Raw genomic sequence first — 17,903 nt, forward strand, 5'->3', positions numbered from 1 at the left:
CATGATGACCTTCAAGAACCGTGCCCTACAGCAGCGCTAAATCCGGACTCTGTGGAGTCCACCAGTGTCTCCACATCCCTAATCCAAGCTTTTGATTATATTTTCACAAGATTCCTCCCCTTCTCCATCCTCTGTCCTCCATCATCCATAAGAATGTAAATTCCTTGAGATAAAAATGAATTTACTCCTTGTATTTGCACACACACACACACACACACACACACACACACACACCCAGTGCCTGGCATACATACAGTAGGAGCTGTATAAAATGACTGACTAATTTTCCTCTCTTGTCTATCCAAATCCTATTCATTCGTCAAGGACTAACTCTTTCCCTGATACTTTCCCTAATAACAGCCCACATCTACTTCTGCATTTTGTAGGTCTATGATCTTATACAATATTAGAGCTGGAAGGGATTTTAAAGATTCTTTTTATTTTATTTTTTATTGTAAAGATTGTTCAGTCCAGTCCCTGCAATTTATAGAGAAGAAGGGGAAAAACTTGTCCATATCACATAGTTAGGAGATAGCCAAGTGGGGCTTTTACTCAGATTTTTGAATTCCAAGTCCAGAGCTCCATGCCACATTGGCTCATTGGACAGATTTATTCAGCAAATATTTATGGAGTACCTACTATGTGTGAGAAATCTAACGTCACTATCTCTATCTTCCACAGTCTAGCTGGGTGCAGAACTGAATATACAAGAAGCCTCAGGAAAGTCTTATAGAATGGGATTGAACATTTTCCCTGAGCTCTCTGAGCACTGGGACTTATTTTTATAGCAGAGCAGATAAGAACTATGGACCCCCCATTTTGGGGACTGGAATCTGCCCCAGATGTGAAGGGAAGAGAACATAAAAGATGGAGCTAGAGATTGAGAAGGCTACAAAGGACACCCAGGCTGTTGGTGGGTAAGGTTTTTTCTTTCCCTTTTTAACTAATTTCATTTTTTAAAAGGATAATTAGGTCTCAGAGGCTCAAAGGAAAAGCCACAGAAATAGCAATGGCCTTAATATCATCCCCTCCCCCTGGGCTGGGGGGCCCTCACTGAGGTGCTGAGTGAGGCTGAGGAGAATTTATGGGGGGAAGTGTCTCAGAAGAGGGAGATGGTGGGGGTCCTTTTCTGAGGGATGGAACAGTTGGAAGCTAAGCTCCTGCACAGTGGACACTGGGGTCTGGCTGATGTATCTATGGGGATACCTCCATCTGTAACCTCCATCTGACCAGCACTGCTCAGCCTACTTATTGTAACTTTCCATTGTCTGGTCCCCTCAATATTCCTTATTGCCTCTGGGTGTCTGCCTACCTATGTCTGCCTATTTCTTCTTACCTGTCTGTCTATGGTTGCCTAAATCCATCTATTTGTCTGTTTATACATCTATCTATGTCTGCCTTTTCTTATCCACCTGTCTATGGCTATGTGTATCCATCTGCCAATCTGTCTGGCTGTCTATCTATATACACCTATTTCTTCTTACCTGACTGTCTATGGCTGCATGTATCTACCTGTCTGTTTGTCTGTCTGTGGCTTCCCATTTGTACCTGCCTCCCTGCATGGCTGCCCATCTCCCATCTTATTTCATCTTCCTCCCTTCCTATTTTAAGCAAGTAAGGCTGGAAAAGGAGATGGAGAAAGGTCAGGAAGAAAGAAAGCAGAGAAGAAGACTCCCAGGAAAAAGACATTTTTTAAATGGAAATTTTTATTGAAGCTCCCAGGTCTCACTGGCTTCAGAATAAATGAAAAACAGCCACATTCTGCTGTTGTTTGCCCTTCGCTCTGGAGGAGGAGCATGACATCAGGAAGGAGATGTCATGACACGCAAGTGGATTGTATTTAAGTGAGGGAGGGATGTGAAGTCACCACCTTCACTTTCTCCTCCAGAGCCATCTGGGCCCAGTGACAAGATATGGATCAGGACAACCGGAGATGCCCCTGGATGCAGTGGATAGCAGCAGGATACAACAGAAAGATGTCAGATTTGAAGTCAAGAAGACTCTGTGTTCAGATTCTGATGTTAGTATCAAAGGGCAGCAGGGGGCACAGTGGGTAAAATGCCTGTCCTGAAGTCAAGAAGACTCATCTTCCTGAATTAAAACTGGCTTCAGATCCTTCCTAGCTGTGTGAACCTGGTCAAGTCACTTAATCCTGTTTGCCTCAGTTTCTCCGTTTGTTAAATGAGCTGGAGAAGGAAGTGTTGAAACCATTCCAGTGACTTTGCCAAGAAATGTGACCCCAAATGGGGTCACAGAGAATTGAATGCAACTGAAACAACTCTACAACAGCAAAGTCCCTTCCAGCTCTAAGTCTAATGAAATCACCTTCATTACAACATCACCACCAAACTTAGGTGTGTGATCTTCAACAAGTCATTTAACTTCTCTAGGACTAGTTTCCACATTTGTAAAATGAAGGAATTGGACCAGATGACGCAAAGACCCTTTCCTGTTCTGCCTCTATCATTCTGTGGCCCCCATTCATTAATTACTTCCTCCCCCATTTCCCCACATAAGAGGAATACTTGGCTCCAAACAGATTACAAGAGCTCCATTTCTCTGGGAAGTTTAATTGTTCAGGCTTCTCCTTTAGGGGCTTAAAAATTAACAGAGTCTCAGCATGGGCTGCAAAAGACATTTCATTGATCTTCCTTTAGGGACTTCAGGACAGCCTTTCATCAGGTTACCATCTATCCCCATCTCCTACCATTGTGCCTGCTCCCTTTCTGTTTCTCTCTGTCTCTGTCTTTCCGTCTCTATGTCTATGTCTGTCTTTCTTTCTGTGTATCGCTCTGTCTCCATGTCTTTTCTCTCCCTCTCTCTTTCTCCCTCCCTCTATCCCTCTCTGTCTCTGTTTCCCTCTTTGTCCATGTATCTTTTTCTCTGCCTCTGTCCCTCTGTCTTTTCCCCTTTCTGTCTGTCTGTCTCTCTTTTTCTGTCTCTCCCTGTCTTTATGTCTATCTCTCTGTCTTTTTCTCTCCCTGTCTCTATGTCTGTCTCTGTCTTTTTCTCTCTTTCTCTTTTTGTGTTTCTGCGTGTCTCTCTCTCTCTAGCTCTGTCTCTCTCTCAGAGAATGCCCCCAATTCCCCTGAAATACTGAGCCTATTGACACATATGTCCAGCATATCTTGTCCCTATCCAGTTCATGTACCAGGAGTGTCTCGTCTGATCCAGTCTGGAGAACAGAGAAAAGTCATAGTACATATATTTAGCACCCTAAGATTTGTAAAGCACTTTATATAAATTATATCATTTGAGTTTAAAATAACATTGCAAAGTAGCACTACAAATTTTATGAGCATCATTTTATAGATAAGAAAATGGGACCTTAGAGAGATAAAGTGACCTGTCAGTCATACAACTAATGAAGTGTCAAAGGCAGGATTTGAATCCAGATCATCTTAACTCCCAAACCACCACTCCATCAGATAGAATATGCTTCAGAAATGAATATTTGGTTCTCCATTCTCTTTCCATTGCAGTATTGAAAAGCATAGGTTGAATACTCCTTGATTCAGGGGTATTCTCCCAAGAGAAAGGGGAGGAAGGATTCTTGGAATCCCCAGTCAGAAATACTCCCTGCTTCTTCAGCTTTTGGGAAGGAAGAATTGATCCTGAGCCAAGGACCTCATCATCCCCGACATTGCCATCCCCATTATCATTATTATCATCATTGCTGCCATCATCATCATTGTCATCAGCAGCATCAGCCTTGCTGCTGTCTCTCCACTGAATTCCCACAGCATTTACTGCCTGTACCATTCACAGAGCACTTGGCTCACACAGCCTGCCTGGTACATCTCTTACTGTCTCAGGTTGGTGAGCCTTGTCTTCCTAAACAGATTCCTCAAAAGCAGGAACTGTGCCTTCTCTCATCTTTCTCCCACCCCCACTTAGCCCCAGTCTTCTCTCAGAAAACATACCTTTCCTACCCTGGGTAAAAAAAAACAAACAAACAACCTCATCTGAAGAAGGAGATATATCCAAAGTTCTCAGAGGGTCCCCAGTCAGAGAAAGACATGGTCTCAAGTCTGAGGGAAGACACATGTCTTATACCGTCAATAGTGTGAGAGAGATTCAGAAAATCCCAGGTCTGAAGAGAAATACATCTTATCCCCAAAGAATTGTCAAGGATGAGGGAGCAACATTGTCCTTCATTAAGATCCAGGTGTATTTGGATGATCAGAGATCTAGAGATGGAATTGTCCCCCTTAAGACTCCATCTAGTCCAATATACCCATTTTACAGATAAGAAATTGAAACCCAAGGACTTGCCCAAAGTCTTGTGGATAATGAGCCTCAGAAGTGGGACAGTTACCCTCCTTCTAATTACATTGTTCTACAATATGAAGGGGACCCCTGTTCTAAGGACACAGACATAGTGCCTCTTCTAGGGAACTTTTGAGTCTGAGAAAAAAAGTACATTTTCAAAGCAACATATAAAAGCATGAAAAGTGGCACTATGCAAACCAAAGGAGGAAAAGAAGTGTGAATGCCCTGGACGGTGTCCAGAGCCAGGTGGGATTAACCAGGGAAAGCTTCCTGAAGGAGGCAAATTGCAATCTGGTTTTGAGGAAGGCAAACAAACACTTGTTTAAAGGGATGAAGGAGATAAGGGAGGAACATAAGGGAGAGGAGAAAACTGACTCTCTCTGTAATGAATATAAGTAGGTGAGACTCTCATTTTTAGGACCCTGAGCCACTTTGAGGGGCTCTTGTTGGATACTGAAAGACTTAGTGATTGAGGATTAAAATGGTGATCTGATACATAGACAGATGCCATTGGTTAGATTAGATATCTCCAGATGGGGGACTCTGGGGCAATAACTTTTAGAAAAATCATGGTGCATATAAGGAAAGTAACTTCGAGAGACTGGGAATGATGCGGGGACATTCTGTGTCTGGTAAAGGTTAGCTAACCATGTGTTTGGGAGGAGCCTTGTTTTGAATGACTAAAGAGCTGGAACCATTGAAGTTTTCAGGAAGATTTGAGCGTCTTTGCTACATAACTGTCAAGCCAAAAGGACCCTGAGAATGGATCCTTCTCAGCCTTTTCATGAGTGGTTTTCCATTCTAAGTACAGGGAGTGGTATGTCGACATGGAGAGGTTACACAACTGGGCTAGTTGATGGGGTGGGAGGTCTGCATATATACCAGATCTCTGTTATACTCTCCCCATGTGTTCAAAATGCATCCTGACCTTTTTACCAAGGACCCAAATCCTCTCCTGGAGAAGGAAATGGCAACCACCCCAGTACCTTTGCCAAGAAAACCCTAAATGGCGTCACAAAGAGTCAGTCACAACTAAATAACAACAACAAAAGATTCTCTTCATCTTGCAAGTGTATCTCCTTAAGTGTATCTCCTGCCATAAACCTTTAGACCCTGGTCATCTCTCTCTTTACTGGGCTGTGTGGACATTCAATATTCAATTATTATTGCCCCCGTAATTGAGTGATTTCCCCCTCGTCCCCCTGGACTCTTCCTCTGCCATCCCCCAAATTGTGATTTCCCCTTAGTCAGGACCCAGTTCTGCTCTTCCTCTGTCTCTGGCCTGTAAGGACCCTGAGAGCAAGACCCAATTCTGCCCCTCCTCTCATCAGGTGGCAAAGATCTGTCCCTTCTCTGCCTTCCCCTCTCCAAGCATTGGGGAACACAAGACTGGCCTCATAACAGGCACTCGGTACATGCTTGTTGACAACTCAAGTGGGAAGATTAAAAGCTTCTTCCTTCCCTTCCAATCGAAATTCATTCAAGCAAACATTTAATCCCTCATTCATGGAAATACCAACAATTAACTATCCTGGCCAATTAGCATGTAAGTCCCCGTTGGCCTGGTAAGATTGGAGCCTGCCTTCCCCTCACAGCCGTAGGTAGCCCCGGGAATCACAATTATTAGCCCTCACACCCTGGAGAGCCCCTTACCCCCCACCCCAGAGCAAAGACCTAATTTTGGCCTGATTATTTACCTCCAGGGAGCTAAGCCTGACAGTGAAGGGAGGCTGCATGTGAGCATGTTTGTGTTTCTTGGTTTGTGGGTACCTAGAACGCCATCCTCTGTGCAGTAGCAGATGGCAGATCCCAAGATCATGCCAATTTGTTCCCCCAAACCTCTCAGCCTTCAGGCCTGAGCATTTTTGAGACACACCATGATCCATCTCTCTCTCTCTCTCCTTCCATATCTCCTTCCCTCCATCCTTCATTCTCTCTCTGTGTCTCTCTCTTTTCTCTGTCTGTTTCTCTGTCTCTCACTTTGTGTGTGTGTGTCTCTCTCTGTCTCTGTGTCTCTCTGTCTGTATTTCAGACAGAAATGTCCTACCTCCTTCTTGAGACCTTTTTTACCTTTCACACATTCCCTCTCCAACCAAATAAGACCATTTCTTTAGAAGCAGTGGATCAAAGTCAGCCTGAACTTGAAAAAGAAGAAAGAAAAGAGCATTTGTTTCTAATTCAGCCCCTGCAGTTTGGACCTTGACAAGCCCAGTGCTAGAAGGCATCAATTTCACTGGCCTTAAGATGATTCCATCACTGCAGGGAAGATGACACAGGCTCCAGTTTGGGGAATCAGCGTAGGAAAACCAAGAATAAAAATGACTTATCAATCGCCTTTACTGTCCAGGGTCTAATCACAGGAAAACCACTGAAAGGCTTTCTTTGGATCATGGGATTTGGAGGTAGAAGGGAAATAAGACTCTACCGAGAAAAGGAAACAAGCTTAGAGAAGGGAGAGACTTGTCCAGTCCATGCTGGTGAGGGTATCTATCCTCCCCCAGACCCAATTGTGAAGTACCCTAGTCATTGCACTGCATATATATATATATGTATATATATGTATATATATACATATATATATGCAGAATATATATATATATATATATATATATTCTTACCCTTATTGCAATATAATCTTGAAGGAAAGGCTATTTTACTGTTTGTATTTTTATCTCCAACTCCATGGCAAGTGTCCAATAAATGCTTTTTCATTAATTCATTTATTTGTTCACATAGGTAGAAGAGCTGACATTCAAACCCAAGTCTGTGGTGGTCTTCCTGGAGGGCAGCCTTAGTCTCAGTTGCAATCAATAATTGATCCAAAATCGCAGCCAGCTGCTAAAAATGCAAACGTTTATTTCTCCTTACAAATTAGCCCAGTTAGTTGAGGTCTATCTCTCTGCCTGGCTCCAAGAGATCTTGCAGCTTTGTCCTTGGCTTCTGCCTCTGCTTTCTTCAGCCTCCAGCCAGCTCCGACTCGTGGCTTCTCAAACTCCAGTCTGAGGCGAGTAGTCTTTTCTTCCAGAGTGTTCTGTCTCAGAGCCCTGTTGATGTTCTGGAGAAATTCTCTTTGACTCCAAGAGCTTCCTCCATATATATCATCTCCCAAAGGTTAACTCCTCCTTCTTGAGGCAGGGATTATGGGTTATCTCCCAGAGTGCTCTCTGGTCCTAAGAATTTCAAGGGAGGTGTGAATTCAGACTAAGCCAGCCCTGAATTCTCATGTGAACTCTATTGAGTACTTAGATACTTGAGCTCTCTAAAGGTGTGAACATAAGCATTGTTCAATCAGTTCCACTTAGTATCTTGTTTCAAGTTCTGGCCCAAAATAACTCTAAGATTAAATTAACTCCAATGTCTTTAACACTTTGTAAAGAAATGTCTTAACACTTTAGTAAAGATTCCAACACAAGTCCTCTGGACCAAAACCAATGCCTATCTCACTATATTGAGATGTATTCTTTCTTTCTTTCAATCCCACTATATTACATTGTATTCTTTCTTTTTTCCTTTCCTTTTCTTTCTTTCCTTCAATCCCACTATATTAAGCTGTATTCTTTCTTTTTTTCTTTCTTCTCTTTCTTTCTTTCTTTCTTTCTTTTTTCTTTTCTTTTCTTTTCTTTTCTTTTCTTTTCTTTTCTTTTCTTTTCTTTTCTTTTCTTTTCTTTTCTTTTCTTTTCTTTTCTTTTCTTTTCTTTTCTTTTCTTTTCGCTGAGGCAATTGGGATTAAGTGACTTGCCCAGAATCACACAACTAGGAAGTGTTAAGTATCTGAAGTCAAATTTGAATTCAGGTCCTCCTGACTTCAGGGCTGGTGTTCTATCCACTGTGCCACCTAGCTGCCCTTAAGCTGTATTCCTAATGTGAACTGAGATGTGATTATATGTTATAAGCAGCCCATTTAAACTTTCCAGAAGAAAATGTGCTCAACACAGTTATCAGGACAGTTGGGTCCTGTATCCCTCCGTTGATAGCCATGACTTTCTTTGTGACTTTGAGTAACTTGTCATCCTCTCTGTATGTATCTCACATACATATCCCTCATGGGGCTTTGAGCTCCATTGGTTCTGGGCCCAGATTTTATTTATCTTTAACCCCCGCCACGGGCTCTGGATTCTGGGTGTTTGGCACATAGCAGAAACTCAGTGTTTATTAAGTTGTACATCTTCATACTTGACCTGTCTCTTCAGTTCCATTCTGTTTCATCCTCTCGGGAATTTCTTCTCAAAATTTCCCAGCTTCTGGCCCATCTGCTCTCCCTCCTTCTCCCATTTGACTAGAGGTATATTCCCTTTAAGAAAAACCAATGAAGTCGGGTGAAGCTGGGGGGAGAGGGATGATTAAGAGCATTTCTGATTGATTTAATGAGTTACTACAATCAACTTGATGAAGTTATAGGACATCAGCCTTTGTTTGGAGCATCTGAGGGGCGCCTCCCTGTGGAGAGCGTGGTCATTTCCACCGGTCCCTTGCTGAGAGGACATAGAATTCCTGATTAGTTCCCAGTGGCCAGAACTGCTTCCGAAATGATTGGCTGGCTGGTTCTCAGGAGGACCGACTCTCATCAGAGTAGCCACCCCTCTATGTGGTCTCTAAAATGAAGCTGACAGACTGGCTTATGGGGCTTCTTCTTTTTGTTTTCCCTTCTTCATAAAACAGATCAAAGAACAGTGCAAGGATCCTGTATTCCAGGAGGGGGAATCCTGTTGTTGCTGCTGTTCAAGACCCCATTTGGGGTTTTCTTGGCAAAGATATTGGAGCAGAATGCCGTTTCCTTCTTCAGTCCATTTCACAGATGAGGAACTGAGGCAAACAGGATGAAGTGACTTGACTTGCCTAGGATCACACTTTAGTAAGTATCTACAGCCAGATTTGAACTCAGGAATATGACCTCAGACCCCTACTCAATGTCACTTAGCTAACCTGGGGAATCCTGTAGAGTTAGACAATCTCCCTCACCCTATGAGCTGGAAATGGCCGCCTTGGAGCAGAGACAGATGGAAGTCCCATATTTTTGTCCATGGCCTGAGACCACAAATCTTGAGAATGTACTTGCTTTATTCAAGAGGTGGTAGTAGTCAAAGTGGAACATGGCAGAACCAGACACGTCCTGGTCCCTTTGAGTGGCCACAAAGTCAAAAAGTAGAGAAACACATTTCAGACCTTAATATCTTTTCAAAATGTAAACTAATCAGCAACCATGACAGTGTGCCATTTGAATTTACAAAACAGATTTTGGAGTGGTTATTTATTTTGTTATTCATTTTCACATTTGTAAAAATGTTGTCTATGTGGGCAGCCTAGCGTAATAGTAATCTCAGAATCAAAAAGCCCAGATCAAACACGCCCCTAGCTGTTGGACTCTGAACAGTCGCTCACTCTCTTTAAATCTAAGTTTCATCTTTAAAAATGATGAGAACAACATCAATACTATCTATGAAAAGAGGCTATTTTGAGGAAAGCACTTTGTAAGACAAACTTTCTTCAAGGATCTACTATTTCCTCTGTGTGAGGTTCCCTCTCAGAATCTCAGATTTGAAAAAGCTCTCAGAAGCATCTAATCTAACCTACGTTTGATACATATTTCCCCTATAACACCACCTACAAGTATTCCTATTGCACAGGGTTTCTTAATTTTTTCCTACTTGTGACCCTTTTTCACCCGAGAAATTTTTACGTGATCCCAGCTAGATAGGTACATTAAAATAGGCATACAAATCAAACATTTGCTGATAATAAATCCTAATTTCATAACCCCGCATTCAGTTATGAGACCCCATAAGAGGTCATGATCCACAGTTTATAGTGGTTGCTTAGTGGTTGCTTAGGCTATAGTGGTTGCTTAAAAAAACTTTCAATGAGGAGGGAAACCTCTATCTCCCAAAGTAAGTCATTCTACTCATTTTGGGGCAGTTCTAAGTTTTTTCTTATATCAACCCTAAGTCTGCCTCTCTATACTTTCTGTAAACATACACTTTCATGCCTCAGGAATTTCATAAATTCTTAGATTTAGAGCTGCAAGGCCTTTGACATCCTTACAGGTTCATAAGGTCATAGTTTTGGGTCATCTGGTCCATTCTTTGGCCCCTACAGTTTCACAGAATCATAAGTCACATGCTCCCGTCCTTTCATTTTTACTGATGTTAAAAACAGACCCAGAAAGAATAATCACTTGCCCAAGGTCACATGATAATAAATGTCAGAACTGAGATTGGAACACAAATCCTTTGACTCCAAATTTAGCTTTTTCTTGTGTGCCAAGTTGCTGTCACTGAAAAAACAACAATAACAACCCAAAACAAACTTATTCCCTGGTGGCCATTCTTCTGGTGATGAGATTCTTTTAACTTAGCCAGACAAGTCAGAAAATAGATATACAATCTATTGCTGGCTCCTATTTGAAACCTTTCCAGCTTGGTAGAATCAACCAGAGCTACTGCTCAGCTGCCAGAGTCTTCCCAGCCCAGGGTCACTTCCATGCCATTAAGGTGGGAGAAGTATTGTAATGGCAATAACTGTAATGCACTATATAATATTAGTTCTTTTCCTCTAGCTCTGGCTCCTCAGGCACCCACCTTACTCTTGAATCCATCATTCTTTCACAGCTTTTTAGATCATCAAAAATTCAAAACCCTGTTCTGAGCCTCTACTAATATATCTTTATATCAGACCATACAAAAGATGCTAGAATCTTAAAACAAAAAGCACTTAAATTGACAAAGATCCTAAATACAGAGAATAGAACAGCATAGTCCATGTTCTCCCAGCTCATTCACAAAATGACTGCCACGTCTCAACCCACAAAGGAGAAGAATCATTGCCAGCATCTCTCATCCTACCTCCCCCCCCAATCCCTATTTTTGCTGGGTGTAAGGAGGACACAGTTTCCACTTCCACTCAACGTGCCAGAGGCAGGCTGCAGTTGAAGGTCTAAACCCTTCAGGATTTTTAGTGCCTTTCCTTCTACTCGTAGAGAGAAGCAGACTGACAATGGATTCAAGTTTTCCAACCCAACTCTGGGATTGTTCCACCATGACCAAGTCCTGTCTTCCTCATAGATCTCACAGACACCCTGTTCATTCCACCCATGGATCCTATGCTGTTTGGTTCCTCTTTCTCCCATCTTTTGACTGCTCTGCCCCTCTCCCCAATCTGAACTGGCTGCTCTGTCTCCAAAGAATTGAGATTTTCTCTCTCTTCTCCCTCTCCCCACCCCACCCAGTTCATATCCATCTGAGGAATCCAAGTAACTGGACGATCAGGATTTAGACCCAACTGGATCAGAATTGTGAGTGAGCTAAAGCTTCCCAAAGAGGCTAGAATACAGACAGAAATAACCCCTTCTCTGTCTGTTTCCCAGGCATCATTATCCCAGTCAGACTAAGTGGCTTCAGCTCTGATTCAAAGCCTATTTTCCTAGCCCTCTCCTACAGAAACTTTCTACTCCAGTCAGACTGGATTGTTTTGTTCTGAGACAACCTTCCATTTACTCTGTTCATATTTTGTATGAACCTAATCATTGCAAATGCCACAGTGGATCGAGAACTTGGCTTCAATTCAGGAACACCTGTGTTCAAATCCTGTTCAGAAACTCATTAATGTATGACTCTGAACAAGTCACTTACCTTCTGCCTGCCCCAGTTTCCCCATCTGTAAAATAGGGATAATAATAGCACTTACATTTCAGGGCTGTATAAGAATCAAATTAGATAACATTTATATTTATTCCACATATGTTATATGTATACACAGATACAATATATATTATACATAATATATAACTATCTATGACATTATATTATTTTATTTTATTGTGCTATGTCATATCGGGTCATGTTCTACTATAGTACATTACCTTATGTAATACTATGTTATATAAATAACATTATTTATATTCTATTTATATTTTATATTTATGTCTTATTACCTCATATTATATTCTTTATGGAATTATTTCAAAGTGCTCCATAAGCCTTAAATATATAAATACAAATGCTAATATTTTTGTTAATGTTACTATTATCATTATCATTATTGTTATTTTTAAGAGCACATAAGAGATACTTTATAAAAAGTTTGTTGAATGAATTTCCAAAGCACACCAGTCTCGGTCTCCTCTGAACTCCTACTGGGCTTAATTGTCCGTACAAGACACTTCACCACCAACTGCCTTGCATTTTGTAATTCTCTTTTCCTATGGTTGAAACTGCTCTTCCCGAAATGGTGAACTCCTGGAGGGCTGAGTTCAGGTCTCTTGCTCAGCTTTCCCCCCCCCCCCATGTGATTGGGGGTTGGGCTCTGAGTGGGACTCCATGAATGTTTGTTAACTGACTGAGTGATTGAGTGCCTCCTCCTGCCAAGCCCTCCCTCCTCAGATCTGGGGGGCAGCATCCCTGCCAACGCTGTGTGAATGCCCATTATTTTATCTGTCTCCTTTTCCCTCCTCCCCAAAGTTCTAATTTAACCAAACCATCGTTTCCGCTCCCTCCAGAATCAATATTTTCTCTGTCTTTTGACACTTTTTTATTTTATTTTTACATGCGGCTTCCAAAGGCTATAATTTACTGCTAATACTGTGTAATCAAAGACAATGGCAGAGCTCCTGTGAGCAGGAGGAGCCTGGCTCCTTGTCAGGGCACCCAAGCTCTGCAGGAACCCTACTGTCCTACCTTTCATGCCATCCTTCTTCTCTGAGCATAGGCTGGCATTGCTTAGGGACTCATGGGGAACTATCTTGGGTAGGAAGGTTTGGACCCCATCAAGGAATGCCGGGCTAAGGAATTTGGCCTTTATCCTATGGGCAATGGGGAGCCACCCATGAAGATTCTTGAGGGGGATTGGGAAACAATGATAAAGACAACTTCTAGTTCTATAGCCCTTGAAAGTTTGTTTTCTTCATGATGAGTCTATGTATCAGTAAATAAAATAGTTACTATACCCATTTTTAGGTTAAGGATCCGAGGCTAAGAGAAGTACAAGTGACATAGCTAGAAAGTATCAGAGTCAGGATTTGAATCCACAACTCCTTATCCAGCTCTCTGGAAAGTTTGCTTTCTTTATGATGTGTCTATATATCAGGGAATAAAATGGTTATTATACCTATTTTTAGGTTAAGGATCTGAGGCAAGTACAAGTGACATAGCTAGAAAGTGTTAAAAGTCGGGATTTGAATCCATGACTTTATCCAGCTCTCTTTCCATTATAAGACTGCTGCCTCATGTGAATCTAAGACAAGATGTAGCACAGAGTGATTCACTTGAAATCATAAGGTCTGAATTTGTGTCCCAGCCCTGTCACTTATTGCTGACGTGACCTTGGCAAATAGTTTCACTTTGGGCAACCTTAGCTGCCTCATCTGTAAAATAAAGGGGGGTTAGAATATATGACCTCTGACACATATGACCTCTTATGCTGGGAAATGGCTAGTTGAGGAAGATCAATATGGAGCCCTACAGACTGGGTCCTGGGGCAGATACTCATGGAGGCAGTCCAAGGCCAGGCTGGGGTGAGCAGTCCAGCCCCTGCAGAGGCAGCAAATGCAGAAGGAAGGGCAAGGCTGGTGAGGAATCTGCTTTCTTTTCTCCTGTGTCTCTCCTCCTCCCCCCTCAGCAGCTGTTGTTTCTGATGTGTAATCTATGGGGTTGTTATTCTATGTCAGGGACTTAAATCCACTGATGGGGCCTGTGACAGCTTAAATGGCTTCAATCCCCCTCCCTCATTCCCACCACTCTGCTCCCCTCTCTGGTTCCGGCTGGCTCCAGCACCTCCCGGCTAAGAAGCTGACAAGCCTTGGTGGGAGGGGAGGAGAAGAGCTGGGTAATTGTTTAGGATGGTTTTTCTATATTATTTTTCCCAGAGTGGGGGTGGGTGGGAATTGGGGAAGGAGGGGGCTGAGTTATCTTTCCTTCTCTTTTAAACCTGAGGACTGAAATGTGGCCTCTCTCCTTCTTCCTTCCCCAGGCAATTCACAGAAAGACTATAAACTAGCCATAAATTCCCAGGAAAATTGAGTCCTTGGCTAAGCACAAAATTTTACCTGCCTCCAGGTGAGAGGCTGAGAGAAGGAACATCAAGCAGTAAGTAGATGACTGGCTGGTGACAGACAGAGGCAGGAAGATATCCCAGGTTCAGCATCCATCCCTACCGCTTCTGTGGCTGAGGTAACCCCCCTGAGCCATTTGGCAGATTTCTCAATTAGCTCTCCTAAGATTGAGGAGGAGAGCCTCTTCCTTCCCTCCTCACCAGCGTGAGACTTCAGCAAATTGGATCTGGAAGAGGTCTTTGGACTCTTGGAAGGATCATTTGTCTCATAGCTCCCAAATGCTTAAAACTCTCCTCTAAGATTACCTGTAATCTTTTCTGTATATATCTTGCCTATCTAGTTTTTTGGTATGTTATATCTTTCATCAGAATGTAAGCTCCTCAAAGGCAAAGGTCATGTTTGCCTTTCCTTGGATCTTGGGGCTCAGTAAAGAGCCTGGAACATAATGAATGCTTAATAAATACTCGTTTTCTGACTGACTGAAAATCTACCCTAAGAAAATTGACACTCATGGCCAGCCTTCACATCAGAAGATCCATGGACCCTCTTCTCCCAACTGCCCAACCAAGACAGATAGAGATGAGGTAACTAGGCAGCACAGTGGATACAATTTACAGAGCCTGGTATCATCACTATCTGAACTCAAATCTGGCTTCAGGTACTTACTAGCTATATGACTCAGAGCAAGTCACTTAATTTTACTTTGTCTCAATTTTCTCACCTGTAAAATGGGGATTAAAAACACATACCTCTCTCCCAAGGTTATTGTAAAGACCAAAGGAAGAAATATTTGTAAAGCTTTTTGCATAGTAATATTTGTAAAACATATTGGCAGATAGTAGGTACTATATAAAGGTTATTATTATGGCCCTGATTGAAATAAACCACTTTGTCCACCCTGGCTTCCTCCAATAGATGGACAAAACCAGTGCTGGAGAAATTCAAGTCAGTGTTCACTGGGACTTGTGCTACATCATATGTTGTGTCTGCTCTTAAGTTATCTGTTTTATCCAGGGCAATGATTAGTGGAAAGAGTGCTGAATCTGTAATCAGAGGACCTGGGTTTGCATTTAGATTTTGCCATCTACAGCTGTGTAATTGAGGATGACTTTCTTTCCTTCTCTGGGCCTCAGTTTCTCCACTTCTAAAATGAAGGGGTTCCTCTACATGATGGTGATGATGAATTCATATGAAGATTTCCCCTCCTCCTTCCAGCCCTACATTATGGGAGAAGGACTGACCTTCCCTTTGGCTTCTAGAATTCATAGTCTGAGCCACAAAACCATCTGCATCCTGCCTTTTCAAGATGTATGTCTACAAGAGATCCCAGTGCTGATATAAATACCATGTCCAGTTATACAAGCTCCCATCTGGTTACTCTCGTATTCCCAAAATATTCAACCCCCATCCTTCCAACCCCAACTCAAACACTCATAAAAGGTCAGAATTTACTAAGATCTTGTCATGAATAAGTCACTTTATCAAATAGATAGGGTTCCAGTGGGGCCCCACAAAGGAACGGGACCTGCAGAAGATCATACACCTTGTGGGTAACAGAGCCAAGATTTCCATCACTCAAGTACCTAGACCTCCCCCTTCATCAATCTTCTAAATTCGCATGACCTAAAGCTTCAGTCACCCATGTGGATGGCCATGATCTTGATCTCACCATTATCATAACTGTTCTACCTCTGTGATCCAGAAAGCTGAAATTCCCCTCTCTGATCAAAACTCACTCCTCCTCCTAAACCTATTCTTTGTCTTCATGACCTCCAATCCCTCTATCTCCATTGTTCTCTCAGCTGATCCTATCTACTTTGGGTTTACTTTGAGTCTTGGACTAACCAAGTTGAGACTGGACTAACCAGTTCCACAGTATAGCGCCATGGTATACCATCCGTTCCCCTTGAGACCTTTGTTCCCTTTGTCCTATCACCTTTTACCTTGTAACCAGTTCCTCATTATATTGTTCTTTTCCCTTGAGTCCTTTATCCTAGTACCTTTGACCAAAGAGGCTTGTTCCAGGAACTCAGGATCATTCAGAAGTTCCTCCACTTTTTAAAGGGCTACCATTGTCTCATTGTGTCATTGTCTTTCAGACAGCTTGAATAACGATCCTTCTTATTTGGCAATGTAACACCTGTAACCCATCAATAATTGCCTCAATCCACTGCCATCTCTGGAGTTATATGGTTCCTTCTTTCTTGGTGACAATGTGATTCCCTGGTGTTTGGGTTCTTTGGAGGGGTTAAGTAGTTTCTTGAAGGAACTTAATAGATCTTCTCTCCAGGAAAGAGGCAAAGCATTTATGTAGCCTGTCTTCTCTTTGGTTCTTTCATTGGATTCATCTCTCTCTACTCTCTCTTTTAAAATCCAAGTCCAAGGTCTATATCTAGATATATGAACTGGTTATAAATCATCCTTAAAATAGGCTAGGGGGATACCCAGGACTAGGTGAAGTCAAATCTTATTAAAAAGCTAATACCGCAAGATTATTATCTTCTTAAAAAGATACAAGAGGGACCAAGGAAGAACTTACCATATATAACTTCTATATTATTGAAATAAGGACATTCTAGCCTCTTTGCTAGTGCTCTGGCATTCGGCTATAACTTTAATATCCCTTTTGGTTTTCTAGGCTGAAGCAGGTAAGGGATAGAGAAGGACTGACCTCAGATACCTGATTGATTGGATATTGCTGAGTGTACAGACTTTGAAGATAAAAGATGGTCTGACAGACAAAACTTCTAGATTAACTGTCTCTTCTATTTCTGTAGCTAGGAAACTAAATAAAAGAAAGACAAGACCAACCTAAAGGGGCTGCTACTTGAATTGGGTTGGATCTGGGAACTAAATAGAATATGCAGTATATGAAGCATATAAATAATGTTTCTTCCTTTTCTCTGCATTTTCATTTCTAATTAAACAGTGTGTTTATTGACTTTGGATGAAATCAGACAAAGGAATAGAAAGGAGAACCAGGGAAGGGGTATGACCAAGTAGGTGAATCCTGAGGCAAAGACTTGAATAAATTATATTTGTAGTTAAGAATCTGGGGCTATAACAATGACATAGGATGGGGAGAGGGAAGGAGAGTGTGACTGTAGTTCCTACTGATTGAAAGCCATATGCCTTGAGATTTCAATCAGTATAGACTGATACCCTTGCTTAAATTGTTACATTGTGATTTAGGAAGAATGTGGTAGATAACTTAAGTTGTATCAAATGAGGAAAGAAATGTTTCATGAAAGTGGGACATTCAAGTCAACAAACATTAAGTTTCTCCTTTGTGCAGTGCAATGTATTAGGACAGGGGAATAACAAAGACAAAAACAACACAATCCTTGCCATCTAAAGCTAAAGGTCTATTGTGGGGAGAAAGTAGAAAGAAAGGTTTTAAGTATAATGTAATGGGAAGAGTCAGTGGACCTATGATCAGCTCAACTGTCTTGCCACTATACTGCCTGGCTAAATCATTTAATTTCTCTGATCCTCAGTTTCTCTCTCTGTAAAATGAGAGGGTGGAACTCGATGCCCTTTAATGTTCCTTTCAGCTCTCAATTTCTGTGTGATCAGTGTGATTCGAGAT

Source organism: Sarcophilus harrisii, chromosome 1 (assembly GCF_902635505.1).
Source record: "Sarcophilus harrisii chromosome 1, mSarHar1.11, whole genome shotgun sequence".
In the NCBI taxonomy this organism is placed as follows: Eukaryota; Metazoa; Chordata; class Mammalia; order Dasyuromorphia; family Dasyuridae; genus Sarcophilus; species Sarcophilus harrisii.